The 18,689-nt window shown below is 47.0% G+C and overlaps 2 pseudogenes; one reads left to right on the forward strand and one right to left on the reverse strand.

Moving 5' to 3' along the window:
• The first annotated feature begins 12,302 nt into the window (after positions 1-12,302).
• LOC119368445 lies at positions 12,303-13,417 on the forward strand (annotated as a pseudogene).
• A 4,333-nt stretch (positions 13,418-17,750) lies between these two features.
• Positions 17,751-18,689, reverse strand: part of LOC119361232 — a 4,589-nt pseudogene continuing 3,650 nt past the window's right edge.

Genomic DNA, 18,689 nt, shown 5'->3' on the forward strand with positions numbered 1-18,689 from the left:
CCCAGTTGCAGCCTTTCGCCATTCATGGGTGCCGCCAGCCACACTTCATCGTCACCCCCCGGGTTGCAGCATATATGGTCGCCGGTGGAAGCTTTCCCGCCGCCGCTTGCAGCAAAAACGTAGCATCGTGGTCGCCGCCGCACTTTAGCGTCGCCAGGTTGTAGCAAATCCGGGAGCCGGTGGTAGCTATTTCCGCTGCCGGTTGCAGCAAAAAATATAATGCCGCCATCGCCGTTTGGACCTAGGAGTGCGCCATGAGGACAAGGGGGTTGGTGGCGCATGACCATGACATGGAGAGAGGATGTGAGTGTTGGAAATATGCCCTAGAGGCAATAATAAAAGGGTTATTATTATATTTCCTTATTCATGATAATTGTCTTTTATTCATGCTATAACTGTATTATCCGGAAATCGTAATACACGTGTGAATACATAGACCATAACATGTCCCTACTGAGCCTCTAGTTGACTAGCTCGTTGGTCAACAGATAGTTATGGTTTCCTGACTATGGACATTAGATGTCATTGACAACGGGATCACATCATTAGGAGAATGATGTGATGGACAAGACCCAATCCTAAGCATAGCACAAGATCGGGTAGTTCGTTTTGCTAGAGCTTTTCCAATGTCAAGTATCTCTTCCTTAGACCATGAGATCGTGTAACTCCCGGATACCGTAGGAGTGCTTTGGGTGTACCAAACGTCACAACGTAACTGGGTGACTATAAAGGTGCACTACAGGTGTCTCCGAAAGTGTCTGCTGGGTTGACATGGATCGAGACTGGGATTTGTCACTCCGTATGACGGAGAGGTATCTCTGAGCCCACTCGGTAATGCATCATCATAATGAGCTCAAAGTGACCAAGTGTTTGGTCACGGGATCATGCATTACGGTACGAGTAAAGTGACTTGCCGGTAACGAGACTGAACGAGGTATTGGGATACCGACGATCGAGTCTCGGGCATGTAACGTACCGATTGACAAAGGGAATTGTATATGGGGTTGTTAGAATACTCGACATCGTGGTTCATCCGATGAGATCATCGAGGAGCATGTGGGAACCAACATGGGTATCCAGATCCCGCTGTTGGTTATTGCCCAAGAGCCGTCTCGGTCATGTCTACGTGTCTCCCGAACCCGTAGGGTCTACACACTTAAGGTTCGGTGACGCTAGGGTTGTATGAATATAAGTATGCAGTATACCGAATGTTGTTCGCAGTCCCGGATGGGATCCCGGACGTCGCGAGGAGTTCCGGAATGGTCCGGAGGTATATAGAAAGTGGTATTTCGGCCATCGGGAAAGTTTTGGGGTCACCCGGTATTGTACCGGGACCACCGGAAGGGTCCCGGGGGTCCACCGAGTGGGGCCACCCATCCCGGAGGGCCCCAAGGGCCGAAGTGGGGAGGGGAACCAGCCCATAGTGGGCTGGTGCGCCCCCCTTGGCCCACCCCCTGTGCCTAGGGTTGAAACCCTAGGGTGGGGGGGCGCCCCACGAGGCTTGGGGGGTACTCCACCCCCTTGGCCGCCGCCCCCTTGGGAGATTGGATCTCCCAGGGCCGCCCCCTGGGGGCCTATATAAAGGGAGGGGGGAAGGGGGCAGCCGCACCCTGAAGTTCTAGCGCCTCCCTCCCCCTGCTACACCTCTTCCTCCTCCGTCACGTGCTTGGCGAAGCCCTGCCCGAGTACTGCAGTTCCACCATCACCACGCCGTTGTGCTGCTGTCGGGGCTTTCATCATCAACCTCTCCTTCCCCTTGCTGGATCAAGACAGAGGAGACGTCACGCTGACCGTACGTGTGTTGAACGCGGAGGTGCCGTCCGTTCGGCGCTAGGATCTCCGGTGATAGGATCACGACGAGAACGACTACTTCAACCCCGTTCTTTTGAACACTTCCGCGCGATCTACAAAGTGGTATGTAGATGCATTCTCTCTCCCATGACTCATTTCTTAGATGAACTCATAGATGGATCTTGGTGAAACCGTAGGAAATTTTTTAATTTTCTACAACGTTCCCCAACAGTGGCATCATGAGCTAGGTCTATGCGTAGTTCTCTATTGCACGAGTAGAACACAATTTGGTTGTGGGCGTAGATCTTGTCAACTTGCTTGCCGCTACTAGTCTTATCTTGCTTCAGCGGTATTGTGGTATGGAGCGGCCCGGACCAACCTTACACATACGCTTACGTGAGACCGGTTCCACCGACTGACATGCACTAGTTGCATAAGGTGGCTGGCGGGTGTCTGTCTCTCCCACTTTAGTTGGAGCGGATTCGATGAAAAGGGTCCTTATGAAGGGTAAATAGAAGTTGACAAGATCACGTTGTGGTTATTTGTAGGTAAGAAAACGTTCTTGCTAGAACCCAATTGCAGCCACGTAAAAGATGCAACAACAATTAGAGGACGTCTAACTTGTTTTTGCAGCAATTGTCATGTGATGTGATATGGCCAGAAGTTGTGATGAATGATGAATGACATATTGTGATGTATGAGATCATGTTCTTGTAATAGGAATCACGACTTGCATGTCGATGAGTATGACAACCGGCAGGAGCCATAGGAGTTGTCTTTATTTTTTGTATGACCTGCGTGTCATTGAAGAACGCCATGTAAATTACTTTACTTTATTGCTAAACGCGTTAGCCATAGAAGTAGAAGTAGTCGTTGGCGTGACAACTTCATGAAGACACAATGATGGAGATCATGGTGTCATGCCGGTGACAAAGATGATCATGGAGCCCCGAAGATGGAGATCGAAGGAGTTGTATGATATTGGCCATATCATGTCACTACTATATAATTGCATGTGATGTTTATTATGTTTTATGCATCTTGTTTACTTAGAAGGGCAGTAGTAAATAAGATGATCCCTTATAATAATTTCAAGAAAGTGTTCCCCCTAACTATGCACCGTTGCTAAAGTTCATCGTTTCGAAGCACCACGTGATGATCAGGTGTGATAGATCCTTACGTTCACATACAACGGGTGTAAGACAGATTTACACATGCAGAACACTTAGGGTTAACTTGACAAGCCTAGCATGTACAGACATGGCCTCGGAACACAAGAGACCGAAAGGTCGAACATGAGTCATATAGAAGATACGATCAACATGGAGATGTTCACCGATGATGACTAGTCCGTCTCACGTGATGATCGGACACGGCCTAGTCGACTCGGATCGTGTAACACTTAGATGACTAGAGGGATGTCTAATCTGAGTGGGAGTTCATTAAATAATTTGATTAGATGAACTTAATTATCATGAACTTAGTCTAAAACCTTTGCAAAATATGTCTTGTAGATCAAATGGCCGCCGCTCATGTCAACATGAACTTCAACGCGTTCCTAGAGAAAACCAAGCTGAAAGATGATGGCAGCAACTATACGGACTGGGTCCGGAACCTGAGGATCATCCAAATAGCTGCCAGGAAACAATATGTCCTAGAAGGACCGCTAGGTGATGCACCCGTCCCAGAGAACCAAGACATTATGAATGCTTGGCAGTCTCGCGCTGATGATTACTCCCTCGTTCAGTGCGGCATGCTTTACAGCTTAGAACCGGGGCTCCAAAAGCGTTTTGAGCAACACGGAGCATATGAGATGTTCAAGGAGCTGAAACTAGTTTTCCAAGCTCATGCCCGGGTCAAGAGATATGAAGTCTCCTACAAGTTCTATAGTTGTAAGATGGAGGAAAATAGTTCTGTCAGTGAGCATATACTCAAAATGTCTGGGTTGCACAACCGCCTGTCCCAGCTGAACATTAACCTCCCGGATGAGGCGGTCATTGACAGAATCCTTCAGTCGCTCCCACCAAGCTACAAGAGCTTTGTGATGAACTACAATATGCAGGGGATGGTGAAGACCATTCTTGAAGTATTTTCAATGCTGAAGTCAGCAGAGGTTGAAATCAAGAAAGAACATCAAGTGTTGATGGTCAATAAGACCACTAAGTTCAAGAAGGGCAAGGGCAAGAAGAACTTCAAGAAGGACGGCAAAGATGTTGCCACGCCCGGTAAGCCAGTTGCCGGGAAGAAGTCAAAGAATGAACCCAAGCCTGAAACTGAGTGCTTTTATTGCAAGGGGAAGGGTCACCGGAAGCGGAACTGCCCCAAATACTTAGCAGACAAGAAGGCCGGCAACACTAAAGGTATATTTGATATACATGTAATTGATGTGTACCTTACCAGTACTCGTAGTAACTCATGGGTATTTGATACCGGTGCCGTTGCTCACATTTGTAACTCACAGCAGGAGCTGCGGAATAAGCGGAGACTGGCAAAGGACAAGGTGACGATGCGCGTCGGGAATGGTTCCAAGGTCGATGTGATCGCCGTCGGCACGCTACCTCTACATTTACCTATGGGATTAGTTTTAAACCTCAATAATTGTTATTTAGTGCCAAGTTTGAGCATGAACATTGTATCTGGATCTCGTTTGATACGAGATGGCTACTCATTCAAATCCGAGAATAATGGTTGTTCTATTTATATGAGAGATATGTTTTATGGTCATGCCCCGATGGTCAATGGTTTATTCTTAATGAATCTCGAACGTAATGTTACACATATTCATAGCGTGAATACCAAAAGATGTAAAGTTGATAACGATAGTCCCACATACTTGTGGCACTGCCGCCTTGGTCACATTGGTGTCAAGCGCATGAAGAAGCTCCATGCTGATGGACTTTTAGAGTCTCTCGATTATGAATCATTTGACACATGCGAACCATGCCTCATGGGCAAAATGACCAAGACCTCGTTCTCCGGAACAATGGAGCGAGCAACCAACTTGCTGGAAATCATACATACCGATGTGTGCGGTCCAATGAGCGTTGAGGCTCGCGAAGGATATCGTTATGTTCTCACTCTCACTGATGACTTGAGTAGATATGGGTATGTCTACTTGATGAAACACAAGTCTGAGACCTTTGAAAAGTTCAAGGAATTTCAGAATGAAGTAGAGAATCAACGTGACCGAAAGATAAAATTCTTACGATCGGATCGTGGAGGAGAATATTTAAGTCACGAATTTGGTACACACTTAAGAAAATGTGGAATCGTTTCACAACTCACGCCGCCTGGAACACCTCAGCGTAACGGTGTGTCCGAATGTCATAATCGCACTCTATTGGATATGGTGCGATCTATGATGTCTCTTACCGATTTATCGCTATCATTTTGTGGATACGCTCTAGAGACAGCTACATTCACTTTAAATAGAGCACTGTCTAAATCCGTTGAGACGACACCGTATGAATTATGGTTTGGGAAGAAACCTAAGCTGTCGTTTCTAAAAGTTTGGGGATGCGATGCTTATGTCAAGAAACTTCAACCTGAAAAGCTCGAAACCAAGTCGGAAAAATGCGTCTTCATAGGATACCCTAAAGAAACCATTGGGTATACCTTCTACTTAAGATCCGAAGGCAAGATCTTTGTTGCCAAGAACGGATCCTTTCTGAAAAAAGAGTTTCTCTCGAAAGAAGTAAGTGGGAGGAAAGTAGAACTCGATGAAGTACTACCTCTTGAACGGGATATTAGTGCAGCTCAGGAAAATGTTCCTGTGATGCCTACACCAACTGAAGAGGAAAATAATGTTGATGATCAAGGTACTTCGGATCAAGTTGCTACTGAACTTCGTAGGTCCACAAGGACACGTTCCGCACCAGAGTGGTACGGCAACCCTGTCCTGGAAATCATGTTGTTGGACAACGGTGAACCTTCGAACTATGAAGAAGCAATGGCGGGCCCAGATTCCAACAAATGGCTAGAAGCCATGAAATCCGAGATAGAATCCATGTATGAAAACAAAGTATGGACTTTGACTGACTTGCCCGATGATTGGTGAGCGATAGAAAACAAATGGATCTTTAAGAAGAAGACGAACGCGGATGGAAATGTCACCATCTATAAAGCTCAACTTGTTGCTAAGGGTTATCGGCAAGTTCAAGGGATTGACTGCGATGAGACTTTCTCTCCCGTAGCGAAGCTTAAGTCCGTCCGAATCGTGTTAGCAATTGCCGCATACTATGATTATGAGATATGGCAGATGGACGTCAAAACGGCATTCCTTAACGGGCATCTTAAGGAAGAACTGTATATGATGCAGCCGGAGGGTTTTGTCGATCCTAAGAATGCTAACAAAGTATGCAAGCTCCAGCGATCCATTTATGGGCTAGTGCAAGCATCTCGGAGTTGGAACATTCGCTTTGATGAGATGATCAAAGCGTTTGGGTTTATGCAGACTTATGGAGAAGCCTGCGTTTACAAGAAAGTGAGTGGGATCTCTGTAGCATTTCTCATATTATATGTAGATGACATACTTTTGATGGGAAATGATATAGAACTTTTGGACAGCATTAAGGCCTACTTGAATAAGTGTTTTTCAGTGAAGGACCTTGGAGAAACTGCTTATATATTAGGCATCAAGATCTATAGAGATAGATCGAGACGCCTCATAGGTCTTTCACAAAGCACATACCTTGATAAGATTTTGAAGAAGTTCAAAATGGATCAGTCCAAGAAGGGGTTCTTGCCTGTATTACAAGGTGTGAGATTGAGCTCGGCTCAATGCCCGACCACGGCAAAAGATAAAGAAGAGATGAGTGTCATCCCCTATGCTTCAGCCATAGGATCTATTATGTATGCCATGCTGTGTACCAGACCTGATGTAAACCTTGCCGTAAGTTTGGTAGGAAGGTACCAAAGTAATCCCGGCAAGGAACACTGGATAGTGGTCAAGAATATCCTAAAGTACCTGAAAAGGACGAAGGACATGTTTCTCGTTTATGTAGGTGACGAAGAGCTCGTCGTAAAGGGTTACATCGATGCTAGCTTCGACACAGATCTGGATGACTCTAAGTCACAAACCGGATACGTGTATATGTTGAATGGTGGAGCAGTAAGCTGGTGCAGCTGCAAGCAGAGCGTCGTGGCGGGATCTACATGTGAAGCGGAGTACATGGCAGCCTCGGAGGCAGCGCATGAAGTAATTTGGTTGAAGGAGTTCATCACCGACCTAGGAGTCATACCCAATGCGTCGGGGCCGATCAAACTCTTCTGTGACAACACTGGAGCTATTGCCCTTGCCAAGGAGCCCAGGTTTCACAAGAAGACCAGGCACATCAAGCGTCGTTTCAACTCCATCCGTGAAAATGTTCAAGATGGAGACATAGATATTTGCAAAGTACATACGGATCTGAATGTCGCAGATCCGTTGACTAAACCTCTCTCGCGAGCAAAACATGATCAACACCAGAACTCTATGGGTGTTCGATTCATCACAATGTAACTAGATTATTGACTCTAGTGCAAGTGGGAGACTGTTGGAAATATGCCCTAGAGGCAATAATAAAAGGGTTATTATTATATTTCCTTATTCATGATAATTGTCTTTTATTCATGCTATAACTGTGTTATCCGGAAATCGTAATACACGTGTGAATACATAGACCATAACATGTCCCTAGTGAGCCTCTAGTTGACTAGCTCGTTGGTCAACAGATAGTTATGATTTCCTGACTATGGACATTAGATGTCATTGACAATGGGATCACATCATTAGGAGAATGATGTGATGGACAAGACCCAATCCTAAGCATAGCACAAGATCGTGTAGTTCGTTTTGCTAGAGCTTTTCCAATGTCAAGTATCTCTTCCTTAGACCATGAGATCGTGTAACTCCCGGATACCGTAGGAGTGCTTTGTGTGTACCAAACGTCACAACGTAACTGGGTGACTATAAAGGTGCACTACAGGTGTCTCCAAAAGTGTCTGTTGGGTTGACACGGATCGAGACTAGGATTTGTCACTCCGTATGACGGAGAGGTATCTTTGGGCCCACTCGGTAATGCATCATCATAATGAGCTCAAAGTGACCAAGTGTTTGGTCACGGGATCATGCATTACGGTACGAGTAAAGTGACTTGCCGGTAACGAGACTGAACGAGGTATTGGGATACCGACGATCGAGTCTCGGGCATGTAACGTACCGATTGACAAAGGGAATTGTATACGGGGTTGTTCGAATCCTCGACATCGTGGTTCATCCGATGAGATCATCGAGGAGCATGTGGGAACCAACATGGGTATCCAGATCCCGCTGTTGGTTATTGCCCGAGAGCCGTCTCGGTCATGTCTACGTGTCTCCCGAACCCGTAGGGTCTACACACTTAAGGTTCGGTGACGCTAGGGTTGTATGAATATAAGTATGAAGTATACCGAATGTTGTTCGGAGTCCCGGATGGGATCCCGGACGCCGCGAGGAGTTCCGGAATGGTCCGGAGGTGAAGAATTATATATAGAAAGTGGTATTTCGGCCATCGGGAAAGTTTCGGGGTCACCCGGTATTGTACCGGGACCACCGGAAGGGTCCCGGGGGTCCACCGGGTGGGGCCACCCATCCCGGAGGGCCCCAAGGGCCGAAGTGGGGAGGGGAACCAGCCCATAGGGTTGGTGCGCCCCCCTTGGCCCACCCCCTGCGCCTAGGGTTGAAACCCTAGGGTGGGGGGGCACCCCACTTGGCTTGGGGGGTACTCCACCCCCTTGGCCGCCGCCCCCTTGGGAGATTGGATCTCCCAGGGCCGCCCCCCCTGGGGGCCTATATAAAGGGAGGGGGGAAGGGGGCAGCCGCACCCTAAAGTTCTGGCGCCTCCCTCCCCCTGCTACACCTCTTCCTCCTCTGTCACATGCTTGGCGAAGCCCTGCCGGAGTACTGCAGTTCCACCATCACCACGCCATTGTGCTGCTGCTGGATCTTTCATCATCAACCTCTCCTTCCCCCTTGCTGGATCAAGACGGAGGAGACGTCACGCTGACTGTACGTGTGTTGAACGCGGAGGTGTCGTCCGTTCGGTGCTAGGATCTCCGGTGATAGGATCACGACGAGAACGACTACTTCAACCCCGTTCTTTTGAACGCTTCCGCGCGATCTACAAAGTGGTATGTAGATGCAATCTCTCTCCCATGACTCGTTGCTTAGATGAACTCATCGATGGATCTTGGTGAAACCGTAGGAAATTTTTTAATTTTCTGCAACGTTCCCCAACAGTGAGGAAGAAGAATAGAGGCTGGCCATGGTGAGGAGGATGTGCAGGAGGAGGCGCGCGAGGGAGAGAAGAAGGGATAAGAGCGAGCGGCGAGGGAGAGAAGAAGGGATAACGCACGAGGACTAGTCAACTTGGGTCCACCACGCCACGTGGTTGCTCGCGAGTGGGTCGCACATGCGCGCGTGGATTGGACCGGCCGAAGCTTCCGCCGGACTGCCGGCTCCAAATGTTTACCCTCCAATAACCCCCTAACAACCTAACCGTATGTGCTATATTATATACTCCCTCCGTCAGTAAGATTTTTTTTGACACTACACTGTTGTTAAAAAGGGTCTTACATTATATCATAGGATGAAAGGAGTAGTATTTATTAATGTTCCTTTAAACTCAACTTGATTATGCTTGGATTTTTTAAGTTTCTTGTGGGCAATGCTTTTGTAAAGTCATCTGCAACTTGATCCTTTGAATGCACAAAATGGATTTCTAACTTCTTCCGAAATGAAAGCCAATTTCATTGTGTTTGGTCCTTGCGTTAAAGACTAGATTATCGAATAAATATGTGGCATCAAGATTGTCACACAAAGACATAGGGCTTTCTCATGTTGCATTTTAAGTTCTTTTCAGCATGGATTGTATCCAGTTATGTTGTTGCATTTGTCAGTACTTTGTATTCTGCTTCTATACTTGACACGTTGAAACGGTTTGCACACCATGAGATTAGATTCGGGCAAAAAAGCACTGCAAAACGACCTATTGATTGTCATGGTCCAAGCAGCCTGCTCAATCAGAATGAGAGAATTCACTAACAAGGGTAGATGATGATTTGCTAAATGTCAAACCAACATTTACAGTATTCTTAGCATTGTCTCAGTATGCGTTTGGTAGTAGTCCAGTATGCTATAGTGGATGCATGAAAAAACTGACATACTTATTCACAACGAAAGAAATATTAGGTTTGATGAGTGTTAGGTACTGAGGTCACAGAGAGGTGGAGGCATTCGAATCTGACCGCCGTGGGTATCGGTGATGGCTTCATAGGTGTGGATCACTGCAACAAGACGAGAAAAATGAGGGAGGAAGACAAAGGTAGTCGAGGAAAGAACGGTTCAGACTTTGGATGGTGGCATGCCTTTGTAAATAATGTGAAGCGGCAGATAATTTCTTATTCCAATTGCTAAAGGATTAAACATCGTGTCTAGAGCGGTCTCATTCTCTTCATATCCGAATGTATGAGTCCCTTCAAACTAGCTTGTATGCTTGTGGCTACTACACAGTGAACTACTTAGACTGGTTTGTTTGAAATGTGGAATAGAAATTGGATAAAAAGAGGGTAGAAGGTTTTCTTTTGTGATGCAGGAAGAAAGGGGCATCACCTCTCCCATTTATTGTAAACTTAAGAGAAGCGAAAGCAGGCAGAAGCCTACAAGGGCCAACCGAGCAAAAGCTTGGACGTCGGCGATTTCATCGCCTCTATCTCTGGCCGCTCCTAGTTCATTTGATATAATCTTGGACCCTAATATTGGGTGATCGGTTGACTAATATTATAGTCCTAGATTCGTTCGCTAGGGGTGGAACGCCCCACGAACCCTTTCGTGCACTGGGGGTGCCGGAGGAGTGAATGACCCAATTGGCCATCGTGGAGCATCGAGGGAAAAAGTGGGGTAGGCCCAAAATAGTATTTTTTTTAAAGAAAACTGGCATTTACAAAAAAAAATAAAAAATCTGATACAAGTAAAGATTTTTTTTAGGAAAAACATAAATTACAACTGCCATGCTATATTATATATATATATAAAATGTCATGGTATACTTTATAAAAATGTTTTAGCTGGATATGTCCAATGAATTTGCCATAGTCCAAACATGATTTGTTTTTGTGAAAAACAAAATTCCATCCTCTTAATAATTAAAATGACACCCTCTGAATAATAAAAGTCCCATGCTCTCAAATAATAAAACTACCATCATGTTAATAATAAAACGGTCATCCTCTTAATGATAAATAAGTTTGTGTTATTAATATAAAGAAATACCATGCTCTTAATAGTGAAAACTTCCATCCTATTAATAATAATAAAATGCCATGTGCTTAGTAATACAAATGCTATCATCTTAATTAATAATAAAAATGCCATCTTATTAATTATTAAAATGTCATACTCTTGATAATAAAACTACCATGTGGGAAAGTAAAAAAAAACCAAAATTGCCATGTGTAAATGATTAAAGTTCCCAAAGCTTGCCATGGGGGCATTACGAAAAGACCTAAAAAGTGCCATGTGTTGGAAGACAAAAAATGCCGTGGTTTAAACCAAAATAAATTGCCATGATACCTATAATAAAAAATGCACGTGGCAAGTTTAGAAGAAAAAAATCCCCTCCAAAAAATAGGGATTTTTGTTCGTTCAAACATGGAAAAGGTGGGGTTTTGGATTTTTTTAATGAAAAAGAAAAAATAATAACTTATCTTCGAATACATAAAGTTGTTTAAGCATAGGTGTTGACAAAACCGCTTCAGTCGAAGTGGTAAGCGTGCAGCCACTCCTGCATGAGGTTCGGGTTTGAGACCCCCCACCTTGTCCACCTCCCTTGTATTGTTTAAGAGGAAAAGGGAAGGACGATTGTCAGTTTGCTATAGACGAGTATGAAAAGCGGGGAAGACTTGTATAGGATCAGCCCTTAGGTGAGACCAATGAGATCTAATTTTCTGAAGATACAAAACCTGTTTAAAAATTCTGATTTTTTTTGGAGACACACATTCATGTGTGATGCACAAGCTCAAAAAGTTTCAGCTCCTAATTCGAACTACACTTAAAGGAGACAAAATCAAATGTGACTGCCCCGTGGTGCAGGCACAGTAAATCCACCCAAACAAGTTCAGCCCCCGCGTCACTCCTAGGAGCGGCACGGGCGGACCCCAGCGCCGGCGCCACCACTACTCCCCATCCCCTCCCACCCCCTCGCCGTCGCCGGCGCACGCCAGCGGGCAAAGCCCCCAGGCGGCCGGTGGTGGCGGGATTTGTTTCCCCACGTGCACAGGTGGTGGTCGGGGCTGGGGTGCTGCAAGTCAACGGCAGCTCCGGTGACGCTCAGGTGGCTCTATCTGTGCGTGGTGGCTGCGTGATGCGGCGGCTTCTGCTGCTCGCCGTTGTCCCTCGCGGTGGCTGCCGCGGGAGGTGCGGGCTGTGGCCCTCGGAGGCGGGCGGGCGTGTTTCTGCTCTCGGGTGGCTGCGATGGAGGTGCGGTGCGGGCGCTCTTGAGGCCGGCGGCGCGGATCTGCCTCCTGGGGTCGTGGGCAGGGTCCGCCGACGTGGGGCGAGCGTGTGGGGATGTGCTTCGGCTGCAGCGGGGCGAATCTGAGAGCGTGATGGCGGGTGGTGCTTGGACGCCGGGGCGGCGGCCCCGGACCTCTTCTTTGGCAACGACGGCTGTGGTGGTTGTGTGGGCAGCGCCATGGCTGGAGCTCGGGGGCGTCGGTGCACTGCGGTCGGCCGTCGGTCGTGCCAGGGACGCTTGGTGCTGGCCGGAGGGTTGGTTGCTGCTGTTGCGCGGGGCTTCAGATTTGACCAGACGTGGCCAATTCTCGCTCCTACAGTGGTGATGGGGTAGCCTTGTCGACGACTCTGTGTGGTGCGGGTGGCGGCGGCGAGGCTGTTCTGATCGGTGGCTCCGGGCTCTGGACGTTGGTGGTGGTTCAGGCAGGCGGTGGCTCTCGTGTGCCGGTGCGAGGGAAGGGCTTCCTTTACCTGCTCGGGGCGAAAGCCTTGCTCCGGCCTTGGCCGAAGCCGGCGGCGGCGACGCCTATGGGCGCCGCACACCTTCTTGGAGGCGTCGCCGTTCGAGGGCCTTCAACCTCTTCTCTCACACTCCGGGGGAAACCCTTGCTCCAGTTCTTGGAGTGGATGATGGCGGCGCTCCGGTGTCGCGGTCCTTCGTGGAGGCATCGTTCTGGAGTGGTCTTGGCCTGGGAGATTCATCGGCTCGGGTGGTGCACGGCCTTGGGGCCGGCGTGAAAGTCGGAGCGGCGGCTCTAGATCTCGTCGTCTTGGAGGGGTGCCGGCATTGGTCACGTGGGTGGCAGTGTTGTTGGCCAGCCTGGTGCGCAGCCTCGGGGTCGGCGTGGATGTCGGAGCGGCGGCTCCGGATACGGTGGTTGGGTGTCGGCTTTGGTTGCTCGGGTGACGAAGCTGACGACTCGCCTGGTGCACGGCCTCGGGGTCAGTGTGTGGGGTTTCTGTCTGTACGTCGGAGCGGCGGCTCCGGAGATGGTTGTAGGGTGTCGGCTCCGGTTGCTTGGGCAGCAGAGCAGGTGGCTCGCCTGGTGCGCGGCCTCGGGGTCGGCGTGGATGCCGGAGCGGCGGCTTCGGTCTTGGTTGTTGTTGGGTGTCGGCTATGGGTTGCTTGGGTGACAGAGCCGGCGGCCCGGCTGGAGCGCGGCCCTGGGGTCGGCGTGTGTTTCTTTCGGTTATCCCTAATTAGCCGTGAATGTTAGGTTTTCGGGTCCGGTTTTCCTTATAAACTGGTCCAACTCTTTTCTTCTAAATGAAATGCAGGAACCTCCTGCCCCTTTCGAGGTGTTCTCGAAAAAAAATCAAATGTGAATAGTGTCAAATATTATTCACCCCAAAGCTGACACTATTCATAGTCAAATTTGTCCTTTTCAAATCTCTAATTGTAGATCGAGTTTTGAGCTGATTTTTTGAAGTTGTAGGCATACCGGGCAGGTATGCTGTACATTTTTTCAGATTTTTTTGGATTGTCTAAATATGAAATGTTTGGGTTAATCCTACGATCTCATCTAAAGTGTTGATCCTATACTAGTCTCCCCCTATGAAAAGCTGAGGTACTAGGCTTCGCCGCAATTCATACCAGAAATTGAATGACAACCATCACGTTCTCTAGGAAAACATTCCCGGCGAACGTTCACTAGATATCATTTCCGTTAATCTATCCCAGGAGAATCAGCTTGGGAAGCAGGTTTGTTAGAGCTTTTGCTTCTAGGTGGGATGGAAGCTGGGAACCGGTAGCAGAAAAGCGATGGACATTCGTCAGGACGCAATCCGCGCCAAGAATCAAACGGCAATGAGCATGTTCACTGGCAAAACATCAACATCGAGCGTTCCCTAGATACCATTTTTCGAATCTATTGTAGGAGATTCAGCTTGGGGAGCTGGTTGATTGTTAGCGGTTTTGCTTCTGGGTGGGCAGGAAACTAGGAATCGATAGCAAAAGGCCAAACAAAGGCCTGTTAATTAAATGCACTAGACTTTTAAGTTACAAGTCCGAAAAAGATTCATACTTAAACTTCGTACATATCTCGTTGAGGAAAGGAATCAAGAAACCTTTCCAAATCAAAAGGAAATTAAGAACGGACAACCAAAATGCACTGCTTGGAAGCAAGCTCTGTCTGACAACACTGAAACTGGCAATCCAGATCCGTGGGTGACAAAGCATGAAGACGACATTGCAGATGATATGTTATCTCGAATCTCCTTGGTGGCTTTATCTCCTGACCAGTACTCATAGTTACACCAGGGCTCTGGATTTTGATCCTGTAGGAGAATATCAACATTTGTGGTCAGCTGATGTAACTTAAATGGTAAATCGCGCCACTTGAAATATCAGATGAAAAAGCTATTTTGGTGAAACATTCTATTTCCTTTACCAGATGAAAAAATTTCAGTTGCTTTACCAGATGGAATTTTTCATTCACCAAGTTTAGAAGTTTCTGGACATTATTAAAAAATATATGTTGGGGGAGGGTAAATTCTATATCTGTTTGAAGATCAAATTCAATCACCTCTATGTCTATCTACTGAATTTTCATGATGATTTGGTTGCTTTAAATTGGTACAGCCATAACATCATATGGGCATAGCCAATGTATTTTTTTCACCAAAAATGTACTCCCTCTGTAAACTAATATAAAAGTGTTTAGTGTTAGAAGTATAATTATGTTTAAGTTAGAGATTAGGAGTTAGAGATAGGATTGGTTTAAACCATGTAAGACTTTTCCCCTACACCAAGTCTCTCCCTCACATGTACTTCTATATATACCCTACACATGGGTCAGGTCAATACAACAAACATTAGTCATACTACAATTTCCACATGGTATTAGAGCGGTTAGTCTCACGACGCCGATCGTAGGACTTCTCACCACTTCTGCAGCGCGCCGCCCCCGGGGAGATTAATCTCTTCTCCTCGGGGGCGCGGCACCCGATCAATCAAAGGTTAGATTGGTCTCGTAGTTTAGATCCAATTTTCAAGTTCTTCATCAGTAGATCAATTTCAGGTTTAGAAATTCTCATTAGATCAGTTTTTCCATTAACCACCAAAAGAATCCGGCGATCCCTAGATGCAATACGTCCGGCGTAGGCATCCATCCGGATCGCATACACGGATCTCCCGGCGGCTGCATCTGCATGGACTTCTTCGTCGATCTGATCAAGCCGTCGCCGATAAACCAGGAAGCGGCACACTCATGCGGCGCGGCAGGCTTGGGCTCTACATCGCTAAACTGCCCAGCTGCCACACGTACAATCCGATCAGCGCGTTGCTCATGCAGGCGATCTCCACGCCGACGGCGCCCGATGTACTTCACGGGCTGTCTCCGGGCATCAGGAGGGACCATGCACCGGCACCGGGAGGGCGGCGGCTTCCCGATCCACCCAAAACAAGAGGAACATGCCGTCCATGCGTGTTGGCAGTACGTGAGCAAAAACGAGCCAAGTGCAAATATAATTAACGATCGTCCATGTTCAAGTCTCCATGCAGGTTCACCAGCCTCGTCACGGACTACACACGGACTCCACTATTTGATGGTGCACTTCCATTCAGTTTTCCGTCTACGCGACTACGGCACACATCAGCCGTCTTGTACGCGTACGTGACTACGACGCACCGGCCGAACTCGTCTACATCGACATTGACCCGCTACTTCTGCATCGAGCCGGTTGACCTGCACCGACTGCACTGTCGCCCACGCAATCTTCGAGCCACGTCCACAAACCGCTGCACCAAGCTTCTGCACCAAACCTCATGCCGCGACACCAAGCTAGCTGTACATCTACGGGTACATCGCGCCCAACAAAAAAAAATCTTCGTCGAGTGCATCTACAAGAAGCGATCACGACTTGCATCATCCACATGCCAGGCCGGTGTGGAGAGAGATGCAATCCTTCTTAACTTCTCCGGCAAGACACGGCATCGACACTTCGTCGCCGCGGAGGGACGCCTTCAAGCGACGCATCATCGTCGACACGCCGCTGCTACGCCAACGCCGACACTTCATCGTCAAGGTCTTCATTAACGTGGTCTTCATCAACACCTTCGTCAACACACCGCCACTGCTTTGTCCATGAGATGGACACCTAGCGTCCTCTGACAGACTTTTCTGCAAGACGCCACCACGACGACGGCAATGACCACGTCACGACGACGGCATCGACCGCGTCATCCACGACGGCACGACTGCATCGACATGGCGTCACTACAGTGACGACCCTACACGGCCGCACGGTTCTGACAAAACTGATGTGTGCTCGATGAGTTTCCTCTGGTCCTGGCAAAACTGGTGGACTCATCGCTGACGGCACCCTCTGACATCCGCAGGGTGCATCGTCCACGACTGCAGCTCCGTCCTCTACAACATAGAGCATTTTTTTTGCGCCTCCGGCTTTGTGCGGCTTTATCATCCATGACGACTACTTCATTGACCACGACTACCTCGACCACGGCTACATCATGATCGGCTACACCGACATCGACACACACGACCACGTCTACAGCAACACATCAGCGACAACTCCAGTCAATAGCGTCCGCGTCGTCACCAGCATCCACGCCACTCCCGCTGTGACTGCAGGAGGGAATAGAGGAGAGACAAGGGAGGCACCAGAAGGGGACGCAGTCACCGCCCTAGGTGTCGACCCACCAGAGACGTAGTGATGATGGCGCGGCGGAGAAGACGACGAAAGCACAAGAGTTCAAATTCAGTTGTCATCGTCCGCTTCACTCCCGCTACGACTGAGGGGGAATGTTAAAAGTATAATTATGTTTAAGTTAGAGATTAGGAGTTAGAGATAGGATTGGTTTAAACCATGTACGACTTGTCCCCTACACCAAGTCTCTCTCACATATTGTACTCTATATATATCCCACACCTGGGTCAGATCAATAAAAAAACAACAACATAATATTATCATCCTACATTTTCCATATTTAGATCACTATTTTAGTGATCTAAACACTCTTATATTAGTTTACGGAGGGAGTACCAAGGAACTGTCATTATATTGAGGAGTATATAAATGAGCAGAGGGCATATGCTAGTTCTTCTGCTAAAGTTGATTACACATACTCTCCGTATATCCACATATCTATCATTAGCTCCCATGTGCATAGATAAAGAAACACTAAATCATAAAAAAAAAGAGAGGGATAACCATAGATATGCTATTACGAGACATGCCACTCAGCATATCTATCATTAAATCACGCAGCATCTACCAAAGCAATATAGTAGGCCAATAAGGGTAGGGAAACACTACACACTTGATTCCCTCAATGGAAATTTATTTAAAATCTGAGACTTTCCAAGACGACTGTTATAACAAAATGGAGGAATTGGTAGAGAATATTGAGAAATCAGCATCTGTAACTATTAAGTGCACCATAGAAAAAGAGGTTGAGGCACCTACTTCAGATGTTCCTTTTGTCCTGGCAAAACTCGCTTCCGCAACAACATTTGGATGCCTCAACAGGGTGGTTGACATCGTCAAAGTCAAGTCCATAGTCCTGTGGTCAACATGTGCACAAAAGAAGATTATGCATTTTGACGTATAACTTAAAAGTAGGCAATAATCTAGGCAAGAAGATTTCACTAAACAAACAAGGAACGGTAGCTTGACAAAACTATTGATGGATTTGCAGAGACACAATTGAACATAAGGTCTAGAAGTCTTAAACATAAGATTGAACAGAATCCTGTCAGCATATTAGAAACAGTTTGGCCCATATCTTGGTCCTTAGATTCACTAGTGTACGACTGATGCGGCACAATGGAGCTTAAATTAATGTAAATTGGCTTACTGCATGAAGTATACCACCTACCCATGTAAGTTCTTCAAATGGCTTTATTTGCCTTGTGGTGAAAAACGCCGGCTGAACGAAACAAAAGAATAAATAAACAATCTTCATATGTTTCAAACTTGATTAACACACAAAGGCCAGTAAATAGCTGGAGTTGCATACGTACATGGTAGTAGTGGTGGTCGGGTGTCTCAATCTCAACAGGTATAACAATAAGATTGGCATCAGAACACCTGCACCATACCATGACGTACCAAGTCAACAAATTCTCAAGAATAAAACATTCCAAGTCAATCAGTCGAAATTCAAATTATTGATTCAGTATACTATGCAAGCAGCATTTTTTTTGGTTTCTCTCTACCTGTGCATTCAAATCTTGTGTTATGAAGTGCTATTAGATAGCTTCAAAATAAAGTAGCATCACTTGCACATCGTAATCAAAGTATTCAGATAAGGAATAATACAAGCATATTCACTACTAAAGTACACATATGCACAAATAAAGATAGTGTTAACTTCTATAAGTACAATTTTAGTCAAATTTGTTTG

Source organism: Triticum dicoccoides, chromosome 2B, assembly GCF_002162155.2.
Source record: "Triticum dicoccoides isolate Atlit2015 ecotype Zavitan chromosome 2B, WEW_v2.0, whole genome shotgun sequence".
In the NCBI taxonomy this organism is placed as follows: domain Eukaryota; kingdom Viridiplantae; phylum Streptophyta; class Magnoliopsida; order Poales; family Poaceae; genus Triticum; species Triticum dicoccoides.